The sequence below is a fragment of the Terrapene carolina genome, unplaced genomic scaffold (genome assembly GCF_002925995.2).
Source record: "Terrapene carolina triunguis isolate 2854851 unplaced genomic scaffold, T_m_triunguis-2.0 Scaffold53, whole genome shotgun sequence".
NCBI classification, from domain to species: domain Eukaryota; kingdom Metazoa; phylum Chordata; order Testudines; family Emydidae; genus Terrapene; species Terrapene triunguis.
The window spans coordinates 2040221-2052826 of record NW_020664404.1 but is presented as its reverse complement, the minus strand read 5'-3'; positions in this window follow the sequence as shown (position 1 = coordinate 2052826).

The following is a 12606-nucleotide window of genomic DNA, read 5'->3' as shown; positions in this document are numbered from 1 at the left end:
ATGGAAGTGATAGACACGAGTACCTAACAGTCAAGCCACAGTGAATCATGGCCTATTAGCAATTTCTTGTTACAGAGCAGTGTGGCCTATTGTTTGGAGCTCTGGGGTGGGACATAGGAGCCCTTGGTTCTAGTCCCACCTCTACCACTGGCCTGATGGGTGACTTTGGACAAGACCCATTCCCCTCTCCATGCCTCAGCTTTTCCATCTGTAAAACGGGGATAACGATACTGACCTCCTTTGTAAAGAGGTTGAAGATCTATGGATGAAAAAGCTATATAAAAGCTAGGTATTTATTATTATTTAACTTTGTGCAGATTTTTCTTGTTCTAACACAGACCTTTTTCTAGTTTGACTTTTCTCTTGCATTTGTGTTTTTAACCCCGCTTTAGTTTCAAAAGAAATATTTGATGGGGATGTGCCCACCCCTCTCTTTCCCCCAAATACATAAAAAGAAAATAAGAACTCAAACAGAATTCTGTCCTCTAGAACCTGGTGTAAATCAAAAGTTACTCTGCAAAACCCCAGTGTTAGTCAGAGCAGGATCCTCTTCTGCTGACCTCTGGTACTTCAGCCACCAGACTCAGTGCTTAATTTGTAATGAAAGAGGTGCTGGTGCTCAAGCAGATTTTTTACATTCATAACGGACGCAGCAAGCCCAGAGGTGCTGGGGCTACGAACTACCAGGCCCAGAGGTGCAGGGCCTACGAACTGCCAAGCCCAGAGGTGCCGGGCTGACGCAAATTAAGTACTGATCACCGTGGAAAAACTGTGGGTCAAACACAAAACAGACAAATATTAGGTATTCATTTGACCACCAGAGGGAGCACCTGCACTGCCATGAATGTAGTTAGCAACACAATGCAGCAACCTGTTGGTATTCATGCAAAATCTCTTTCCTAGTGGTTGCCAAACTGTCTTCATGCAGCCTTGCCTGGGAAGCCAGGTTCGCTTTTCTATGTGCTGTTGCTTCAGCGCTGCCCATTGTAAGAATGTTTCCATATTCGTCTATTTAAATGAGTCTGGTGTCAACGGGAGTTTTCAAAACTTGGCCAGTGCCTGCAGCTGTCATGATAAAGCTTCCCATGTGGTTGTGGTGGGACCGTGCGGCTAGGGGCACTGTGGTCGATGGTCGTTCCTCAACATCTTTTGAAGCTGCCGTTCCTAGCCACTGCTATAGACCGGTGTCTGGTCTTTATGGCCCATTGGTTTCTTCCACTGCAGCAAGTCCTCTGTATGAGAGTGACAATCACATCACTTCTCGCTGTCAATCAGCTTATACCATCGGGGCCACATTTTGCAGGGAGGGGAAACCTTTAAAGTTCAAGTGTAAGGGAAATGTTTGTTCTTCAGTAAATGAATTTTGCTCTTCATGAGAAAGGCAAGGGAAGAGATCTGCAGCCCAAGCACCTCTAGGTGTGACAGAGCCACATCTCCCGAGCTTCCCAGGCTGTCTCCACTGCAAAAAGAGGTGTGTTTTAAAATCCTGCTGGAGGGAAGGCACGCAGAATTTTTACCTCAATGTAGGTAAAATCCCAGGTGTGGAGTTATAGGGTTGACATCAGCTAGCTCCAGCAAGAAAAAAATGACCTGTGTCTTGTCTCCACCATGGTTTCACTAAAAGAAAGTAACCTCAGTGTAAAAAAAAACACTTTTTTTTTGCACTGAAAACAAAGCCTTAGACATTCCCCTGGAAAATGCAGGCATCTGCAGGACGTGGTGTGAGGGGTGTGGTGTGTGTGTGTGTTCCTCATCATAACTAGTCTAGCCCTGAGCAGAAACAAGCAGGGCTGCATTTGGTATTCTCCCACCTGCCAAACTTACAAAGCTGCCCAGTTTTCTAAGCTATAAAGACCTGTTGTGGGTAGCCGTTTCAGAGTATATAACCCCTTATAACAAGGGAACAGGCCTCTGATGTAAGAAAAGATCTTTGGCAAACTCTTGAGCCAGCCCCACTCATTTTCCATGCCTGGTCACAACGAAAGCTCTTAATTCCAATCGAAACCCAAGGGCTTAGATTTCATCCCTGGTGGAATTCCATTGACATCAAGCGAGTGAGGCAGGCACCAAGCACCAGCTTGGTGTTGGCAGGTCAGCTGTTGAGCGCTTTAGGTTAGCAATGGACTGTGAAATTCTGCTACGATGTCATCACTCGTCAGACATGGATTTACTCATGCCCAACACTATCCAAACAGGCAGCTGTTAGCACGGCAGCCGGGTCAGGATTGGCTGGGACTCCCTGGAAGAGTTTGTTACTGTATCAGACAAGTGTAGCTGAGCTCAGAGCAGGGCAGAGGATCAGAGCTGACCTCTGGATCCTTTCCCCATTCCAACACTCACCTGTGATTTAACCCACCCTCCCTCACATCCCAGTGCTACAAAATGTGCCTGACTTTGCTGACTAAATCATGCCCAAACAGCCTGCAAATACTTGCTTGGCCATGCACTTGTTACATTTTCTTCACTAAATTACTTTAAAGTTAGCAAGGCTCAAACTGGAAATGAGCTGCACATTTTTAGCAGGGGAGGGTAATTAACCACTGGAACAGCTTGCCCAAGGGATGTGGTGGATTCTCCATCCGTTGCAGCCTTTACATCAGCCGCTAACGTCTTGCTAAAAGCCATGCCCTAGTTCAACCACAAGTTCCACGCAGGAATTGCTGGGCAAAAATTCTCTGGCCTATGTTCTGTAGCACGTCAGACCGGATACCTAGCTCTTATACAGCGCTTTTGCATCAATCGATCTCATAGTGCTTTACAAAGGAGGTAAGTAGCACTATCCCTGGGGGAAACTGAGGCCCGGAGAAGTGAAATGACTTGCCCAAGGTCACGCAGCAGCCCAGTGGCGGAGCTGGGAAACAAAACCCAGGGCTCCTGTGCGCTATCCACTAAGCATCTCTCCCTAGCTGATTATCGTAACGGTCCCTTCTGACCTGAAGTTCTATGGCAAATTTCTCAGAAAGGAAACCCAGTGCTAATATTCCTAAAAGCCCTTGAACACAGCTCATGTTTCCTTCCTCCTAAATTTGTGAACAATGCGCAATAATAACGCTCACATGTAATACAGCAGCTACCCACTCATCTGTTTACTTTAGATTGCCCCAGCAAGTGCAGGTAAATATGTTCCTGACGCTACAAGGGCTAATACCAAAGAGAAAGTAAGTAAGCTGCTGCAATCCAATCACTATAAAAAGCAAGATACTGAGCAAATCCACCCCCTCGCATATAACAGGGCTTGAGGGGCTAAGGGGGGGGGGTATTCACAAAGGTATTTAGGTGCCTAACTCCCATTGGAATCCCATCCCAAGGGATGGATAATGAGTTATTGAGCCTTTACAGCCAATTTCCCAGCTGCCCTGCTTTTCTGGGTGGTTTGTTGATCGTAACGTTCTCGTCTGGACTTGAAAGCTATGAATCTACGGGAACTATTTAAAATTCACGCTTTGGCTTCTCTCCCAGATTCTCTTTCAAACGAGTTAAGGCTTGATCCTGCTCCAATTTTTCCAATTAGGAAAAATTATCTAATTCTAAGCATAGCTAAGCTCTGGACTAGCTTCCAAGGAAGGTGGTGGCATCCCCATCATGGGAGGTTTTGAAGAACAGGCTGAACAAACACCTGTCAGGGATGGTCTAGATCAGGGGTAGGCAACCTTTCAGAAGTGGTGTGCCGAGTCTTCATTTATTCATTCTAATTTAAGGTTTCACGTGCCGGTAATATATTTTAACGTTTTTAGAAGGTCTCTTTCTATAAGTCTATATTATATAACTAAACTATTGTATGTAAAGTAAACAAGGTTTTCAAAATGTTTAAGAAGCGTCATTTAAAGTTAAATTAAAATGCTGATCTTACGCCACCAGCCTGCTCAGCTCGCTGCCAGCCTGGGGTTCTGTTCCCCTAGGCCGGCAGCGGGCTGATCAGGGCCTGCGGCCGGGACCCCAGACCTGGGGGTGGGTGTTTCAGGGCAGAGGACTCAGGGAGGGGGTGCAGGGCAGAAGGCTGGGGTGTGGAGGGGGGGGTTCAGGGATCAGGGCAGAGGGCTGGGGTGTGTGGGGGGTGTAGGGCAGAAGGCTGGGTGTGTGTTGGGGTGTGGGGGGTTCAGGGCAGAGGGCTGGGTGTGTGTTGGGGTGGGGGGGTTCAGGGCAGAGGGCTGGGGGTGCAGGGCAGAAGGCTGAGTGTGTGTGGGGGGGGGTCAGGGCAGAGGGCTGGGGTGCTCGGCCCGTGGGGTGCTCATGGCCGGGGGCTGGAAGGGATATGCCCTGTTCCACCCCCTTCCCCCAGGCTCTGTCCCTACCTCTCTCTGGGTCCTCTACAGAGTTGTGTGCATGCTGCCGCTCTTCCCCCTCCCCCTCACTAGGGCCATCAGCTGATTGGCCAGGGACGGAGAGGAGGCGGGGCAGGAAAGCACCACGCTGGGGGAAGAAGCGGGGGAGGGGGGAAGTTTGGCTGCTGCAGAACCAAGCTTCTGCCTCCTGCTCCCGCAGGGGAGAGTGGTGGGCGGGCGGGCGGGCGGGCGGGCGGGGGGGGCTGAGGGCCGGGACCGCGGCAGGGAGCTGCGTGCCACTCAAAATCGGCTCGCGTGCCGTAGGTTGCCGACCCCTGGTCTAGATTTATGTGGCCCTACCTCAGCACAGAGGGCTGGACTTGATGACTTCCTGAGTTCCCTTCCAGCCCTACATTTCTATGATTCCAATAAGATCAGTGGGAATTTTTCAGTTGATAGGGGACTAAGATCAAGCCCTAAGTGCAGAGTAGCTAAAATGAATGGGGAAGGGCAAAAAACCCTGCAGTGCTGATAAGGCCAGAGATAAAAAATATGGTCTTTTATCTGCCTAAGGATCTCAAAGCACTTGAGCTACTTTAACATGTTGCAAACCCTCTGAGCTAGGTAATTATTCCTATCCCCATTTCACAGGTAACTAAACAGGAGCAGGACATAGGGGGTGCAGAAGGTCAGATTAACCTGAATTTTTTTGTGGTGAACTGCCTTGCGTCCACACACAAAAGATGTTTCCTCAAATTGTCTGGCATCCTGGCCCCTTGCTGGGGCATCTGTGGGGACTGAACCCAGGATCTTTGGAGCTAAAAAGTCTCACCCACTTGAGCTAAAGGACCAAAGTCCAGATTTACAAAGTTATAGGGGCGTGTAGTGGGACTTTCAAAAGTGTCTAAGCGAGTTGGGTGCCTAAATCCCTGTGACTTTCAATGGGAATTAGGTGCCTAAATTAAGTGTCTGGGGCCATTAACTTGCAGACACATAAAACCTACAGGTGGTGTAGCCGTCGGAGGGAGCCGCAGAGCTACATGACAGTGTGGGGTGGTTGCATTTGGACCCTGTCTAGTGATTGGCAAGGAGAGGGTTAATGCAAGGGCCCCTGATTAGGGAACTGGCAGCAGCTGGGAGCAGTGCTCAGCAACCCAAGCCCTGGGCATAGGATGGGGCTGAGCTGAGGTGGGGAGCCCTGTTCAAGGGGAAAGGCAGTTGGGGGAGAGAACTGGCCCAGCCAACAGGAGCGCTGAGGGCAAAGCGGATGGCAGGAACCTCCCTCTGGCCCGTGTGCTGGCAGCAGGTAGGGGTTACTTCGTTTACTGACTATGGGAGATGGGGCAGGCCTGGTTCTGAGGAACCCTGTTGACGCTGTACTAGATTCTGCCTTGGGGCTGGAAGCCTGTGGGTGGCAGTGGGACTCTGTGGGGCAGTGGAGGAGGATAGAAGGGGCTACGAACTTCACGGAGGAGCCTGGCTTTTGGCGGGAAAGTTTCCTGTAACCCTGTGTCCAGGGGCACAAACATGTGGTGTATTTTCAAGGGACTCTTGTTTCTCTCTGTGATTCAGGCAGTGGGGCTTCTTTCTTTCTGGAATGTTCCAACCCAAAGGGAATATTTCCTTTGGGGAAACATTCCACACCCCCGGCCCCAAGAGCCTCAATCTTCCTTGTCTTTCATCTCATTCCACTCTCCTTTACTGCCCTCTTTTTGTTGAAGTCCTCTCTAAAGAAGGATCAAGTGGCCAAGGTTAAATCTGGTTGCTCTGTGGGTTGGCTCTAGCTTTGTAGCTAGCAACAGCTGATCCGCTCCTTCCCTACAGATGAAGGGCTTGTCTACCCTTGAAATGCTCCAGCGGCCCAGCTGTGCACTGGTCCATGTCCTTACAATCCTCTCTAAGGAAGTAGCACTTGTTCACAGGACTGACAGCTTACCCTGTAGAAATGGTGCCTGTCCAGGACTCTTGGAATAAAAGGGGTTTTCACTTGTGCCTAGTCCAGTTGCTGGAAGGCGCAAGTGATATGTCAAGCACTGCAACTCTGGTCTCTTCAGGACTGCAGGCCTGGTGGTTGGTGGGCTGGACAGAGCAATGTCTGGTTTGCAGGGGCTGCCTGCTGTTCTTGCCATCGCAACTTTGTGTGAATGTGGCTCTGTAGACAGACAGGGTAAAATCTTTCTCTGAAGCGCTTGCAATCCAAGGTCAGAACGTCCCAATTGGAGTGCCTGAGATGTGACGACATGGGAATGGTTTGTAATATTTTTTTTTTCATGCCTCAGTTTCCCTCTCTACTTTGCAGTGCTACCCAGGGGGTGAAAAAGGATTAAATCTGCTCTTGGGGCAGAACCGGGAGGCTTGAGGAGTTTCTGTCACTAACTGTCTGGTCTGGGGTAGTTGGGGAACGTGCTCAAACTGACCCATATCAATGGAGAATCCGAGAAGACAGCAGGAGCCCCAAGGGCCAGGGCACTCCCACCTACCAGCCAAGAAGGAGGAGAACACCCCCCCCCACACACACACACATACCCCTCTCTTGGCTGGGAAGCAGAGCAAAGGCCCCAGCTTAATAATAGAGGGGGTGTCAGATGGCTGGAGTAAAGATGACCCCTTTGAGAGACATAGAGTTCTCTCCTGGGACTGACACAGACAAGAATCCATAGCAGCTTGGCTGGCTGATTGCATTGGCTTGGCCAGGTTGGACTCTGTCTTAAAGTTGCATTTCTCTGTGCTGACCTTAGGACTTCCCAATGCTGAGTCCCAGCTGATGAACAAACCCTCCTTCTTTGAAAAGGTTCCCTGATGTCATTGCAAAGCCGTGCTGGGGTGCATTGCCATTGCTCCCAGAAGAGCATAAAGCCTCCTGGTCAGAGACCATCTAGTTAGACTTGCTGCCTGGGCAGAGCACATGGTGTGAAGGAGTCCTGGGGGCCTGCCTGTAAGGATATGTGGGGACCCTTGGGGGTGTCTGCCACACAGAGGCTCATCCAAGGAACTGTTTAAAATATCTTGTGGATCTCTGACATAAATTTAGGCACATTCCGAAGTTCTGAGCACCTACAGCTCCAATTGATTTCCATGGTACAATCTAGCTGTCTTGCTATGCTGCCTGGCCTGCAAGAGATCCCTTACCCTGTCGTGAGGGATTTCATTGACTGACCTAAGTTCAAGGATGCTCCCATCCCTGCATCTAGGAAGACTAGTGAGGGTCCAGGGCTGTGCTGTGCCTCTTTGCCCTCCAGGCTTACAGCCATTTCCTCCAGGCTGGATTCTGGGAAGTGTCAGGTATGGAGTTACAGTCTCCCTTAGACCACGTGTAGCATCAAACTGAAGTGGCATATTCTGCCTCGATGCTGTGAGTAAACTGAGTCAAGCTGCAATGTACTGGGCGGGTCTTTCTGGTCAGAGACAGAAAAACATCCTTTGCTCAAGCAAACCCCTCCATGTGCATCCCCTGAGCACTGGGGTCTAGCAATCAATAGTCACTTGCATCCAAGTCCCCTGTTTTACAGATGCTGTTGCCTTCCACCCCAGAGGTGGTTGCATTTCTTCAGTGTTCTATATGGCTTGCAAAGTATTCTGGGCCCTTGGTTGTCAAATAAACATAAGCAGTATATGCGAGGCACTTTACCTCTGAGCTCCACTCCCTGTCTTCCCAGTGATGCTATGTTAAAGCTTGTACTGAGTTTAGAGAAACAAGGTGGGTGAGGGAATATCTTTTATTGGACCAACTTCTGTTGGAGAGAGAGACAAGCTTTTGAGCCACGCAGACCTGAAGAGGAACTCTGTGTGGCTTGAAAGTTTGTCTCTCTCTCTCTCTCTCTCTCCAACAGAAGTTGGTCCAATAAAAGATAGTCCCTCACATACCTTGTCTCTCTCATACCCTGGGGCTAGAGTGACCAGATAGCAAGTGTGAAAAATCGGGACGGGGTGGGAGGAATAGGAGCCCATATAAAAAAGCCCCAAATATCGGGACTGTCCCTATAAAATTGGGCAGGGTACGCAGATCCCATGGTGAGTGAGCTTACGGGACAACAGATACAAATGCAGAGGCAGGAAGGTCACTTGTTAGCCTATAAACACGTTAGTGAATGTCCAGAGCGAGCCAAGGAAAAGGAATTTCTGGGCTCAAAGGATTCTGAGGCTTTTGTAGGCTTTGGGGGGAAGGGGTTACAGCAACAGACCAGACTCTTACTGATATTTGGGAAGTGCCTGCAGGCCCCAGTTGAGACTGGGACTCTCTTGTGCTGGATATTGGACAAACACACATAAGAGATGGGCCTTGCCCTCAACAGCTTACACTTGAAATTGACAAGCCCCCCCCCCCCCCACCCCAGGCAGTGAACTTGGACCATTTCCGCTTCGGGAGAGTGAGTTGGTTTCTACTCTGGCTGGTGCATCATCAAAAGAACTACCAACCTGGGTTCTGATTGCAGAATCGTTGTCAGTGATGCATGTGCCAGACAGAACTTCGCTTTAGTCTGCCAAGTGGGTGGAAAAGACACTTAACTTGTAAGCAAGGTAGAGATGATCTGCTGGCATGAATAGACAAACATGGAAATGCCCTCAAGCCAGTTCTCAGAGTGGGGCTTGTCTACATGCAGCGAATGCACAACTAGTACAAATTTTGCAGCTAGACAACTCCTTGCTCCTAAGGAATAGGACTGCAGTACAATGGATGACTCCAACACTTGGTATGTGATCCACCCATCATGTGCAATGGCTCGGGACAACGAACTACAGCATGGAATCAGTCTTTTGATCCCAACTTACAGCCGATGCTAAACTTTGCCCCTGAGAGAAGCTGCTTTGTGCTGTGGGCAACTTCCTTTGCGCCGCTTGCAACCCTTGTAAAACAAGCCAAATCCTTGCTGAATCAAATCTTTACACTGGCAAAACTCTGATGGTTTCAAAGAGGTTTGCCCACGCACTGAACAAGGATTCCTGGATCCGGACGAGTGCATTTAAGCCAGAATATTTAAAACAGCTTTGTCTGCTTGTCCAGGCATCTAATGCAGTTGGGCTTCAGTATGCAAATAGTAAGTACTGGAATCTTTTAGGAAGGGAAAGGTCTCCTTTTTTTTTTTTTCTTTTTTTTTTTTTTTTGCAAGCGCTCGTTAAGGTGCATTAACAAGAGTGGTGCTTGGTATTGATCAAGCCACAGGCAGCTGCATTATTGTAACGTTCATAAGAGCCAAATAGATTCCAAGCGCAGCCTACCATGTCTCCAGATAATTGTAATCCTTTAAAAAACAGATGTAAAATGGCAGCATGTGGCTCTTCAAAGAGCCAAGGACACTTCTTGCAATGGTAGAGTAGGACGTAGGAGGTAGTCCTGCTGTTCCAGTGAAGTTGCATTCTGACTCATTAAGTTCTCTTCCATGCTCACTTTTGGATATGGTGTTTGTTTGTCACTTCCTCCCCTGAAACTATTTGCTGTCCCTGCGTGCTGTTAAAGAGCTGTTGTGGTCAGCCCTAGAGGTGGCTGCATTTCAGGGGAGGGCGGTGGAATAATTCCTGCAAATAGCTTGTGCATAAGCTTTTAAAATACTTAGGGCTTACTTAGGAAGAAAAGCACCATATAAACGTGAATTATGGCATACAGTATAAACAGTGGTGTCGGTCTACTAGGGATGGTGTCCCTAGCCTCTGTTTGCCAGAAGCTGGGAATGGGCGACAGAGGATGGATCACTTGGTGATTACCTGTTCTGTTCATTCCCTCTAGGGCACCTGGCATTGGCCACTGTCGGTAGACAGGATACTGGGCTAGATGGACCTTTGATCTGACCCAGTATGGGCATTCTTATCCTGTTTTCCGTTTTTTTTTTTTTTTTTTTTAAGCATAATTATTGACCCTTTGAATTTCTAAAGCACCTTCCACCTGAGGATCCGAGTGCTTCCCTAACGTTAATTAAATAGGCCCCTCAATATCCATATGAGTCTGGGAAGTGTTCTTCTCAGCGTATGCACAGCGTGGTGATACGTGACCAGGATTTATCACTGAATTTGGTCCGCTGGTTGGATCATTAGCTTCCCGGCTGGGTACTGACAGGGAGCGTGACATTAACGCTGAGCGATTGCCCCGCCCCCGGGGAAGTGTTTATCACACTTTGCAAACAGGGTAAAAGAGACAGAGATAGGGAAACTGAGGCACTGATTAAGCCCCAGTCCTTCAAAAGGCACCTAACCTCTAATGATTTAAATGGAATTTAGGAGAATAAATACGTTTGAGGATCTGGGCCTTAATCTGTGCCTCAGTTTCCCCATCTATGCCTCTTTTACCCCAAGTGGCTTGCTCAAGGTTATACAGTAAGTCAGCAGTAGGGCTGGGACTGGAGCCAGGGCTGGTTGCGAGAGCTAAGAAAAGAACTCACTCCCCCACTCTTGGTTTGTGTGGGCTAGACCAGATCTCATAATTGAACTTTTTTCTTTTTGCTGAACAGGGAAAATATTCGCTCTGCTGAGTGGGATTCTTGGTACAACATTGGTAATGACTCAGTTTAAACAAAACCCTGGGATTCTATAACTGCTTTAATAGCTTCTAATGTGTTACTCTCTGGCTGCCTGTAATGACTGTTTCAGAAGAAACCTGGTTCCGATGTAGCTCCTTGAGAAAAGATCTCCGGACAAGCTGCTAAGCTCAAACGCTTCATCTCCCCGCTTCCAGAGACTTCAGTGTTTATTCCAAGAGGATTTTGAAATCTTCGTCTCTGAGAGCCTGCATGACAGCTTGAGATGCTGCAGCCCTGGCTGTTTCTCCTCGCTTCCTTGTCCTCTGTGCCAAGACCCTTCCTGCAGGGAGGATCGTGGGACGCAAGGGGAAAGGAAGCCCGTGTGCTAAAGCAAACATACCTAGGTTGGGATATTTCAAGAATCCCAAGGTTTAAGTGCTTATTGAAGTCCAAGGGCAACTGGGCACCTAATTCTTCTAGGGCTCCCTTGAAATCCCAACCAGGGCTTCTAGGATCTACAAAACCCAACTGCTGTGGATGTGTTTAGCTAATATTGGAGCACCCTAGGTTTACATGGGACTGAATCCTGATGCTCTGGCTTTGGGCAAGTTGCCTGCTCTTGCATATGGATATACTCGGAGGGAGGGGGGGCAAGTGAGTTGAGGGGAAGGGCTGGGAGTGGCAGGGAGGTGAAGGAGATGGCCATCAGGATTAGAACTTTGCTGAAGAGCCTCTGGAATTTTCAAGTGCAAGGCCACCCCTGTCCCGCTTCGAAGCGTTCGCTCAGTGACCTGGCACATGTATGGAAAACGGCCACTGTGATTATCCATAGGTCAGTCCTGATCCACCTTTCTTCAGCTGCAAGGGTCTCTCCTACCTGACCTCCACTTCCAGAAATGAGCCCTGCTTCCTCCTGGTTTTCCATGCTTCCGTTTCTTCAGCGCTATGGGCACGTGCCCTGCAGCGTATCACAGCCAGGTATGGCACACGCCAGCATAACATGCTCCTGATAAGCAGACTATGCTCCTTTACATTGATCCACCAAGGCCCTGGGTCTCCTGGGTTTGGTTCCCAATGGTAGAGCTTTGAGCAAGTCCAGCTGTGCCTTGGTTGTGTTTCCAGTCAAATGGTTCTAGGACTCCCCCGGGATGCTGAGAGACTCAATACCTGTCAAGACTTTTAAGGCCCTCTGATGGATGTGGCTATAGAAAAGGCAAAGTATAATTAGTGCAGTGGCTACTGAGCTGCATTTTGCATGGGCAGGAGCCTGCAGTACTTGCATCGCGTTAACTTCTAGGGGCCCAGATCCTGCTACACTACAAAGCAAAGGCCACTGAAGTTTCTCTGGTTGGCAGGACTATTAAGAGTAAATACATGGCCCGGTAAAGGAGGTGATCAGATACCGCATAAGGAGGGCCATGCAAGAAGTGACAGTCTTGCTGTAGCTAACATCTATGTAAAACAAATTTAAAACCTCACCCTTACTGTAGTTTCCCTTCTTGCCACAAGATGGTGCATGTTAGACAAATGGAAAGATGCTTTGAGATAATTTAGCCTGGTGGGTAAAAAGCAAACCAATGACAGGGAAAGTAAATAGAGCACAGTTCAGATATGGGAAGAGGCAACACAACCAGCTAAATAGAAGCCCAAGGTTTTAGCATGGGCATAGTTATGTGTTTGTGGGGGTCCCCCCCCCCCGAACTGCAAATCCTCCATCAGGCACAGAATTTGCCTCCCATGTGTGGCCCTGTTGGCCTGGTTGGGGCTGCCCCCCCCCCCATATAGAAGTCAAACTACCCTTATTGGTTTTAGCTTGAATCCATGTGCCTGCTGGCACTTGGATTGCAGTACATACCACATGTTGCAGGGCTCTGCTTTCATCCTTTTGCCACTTC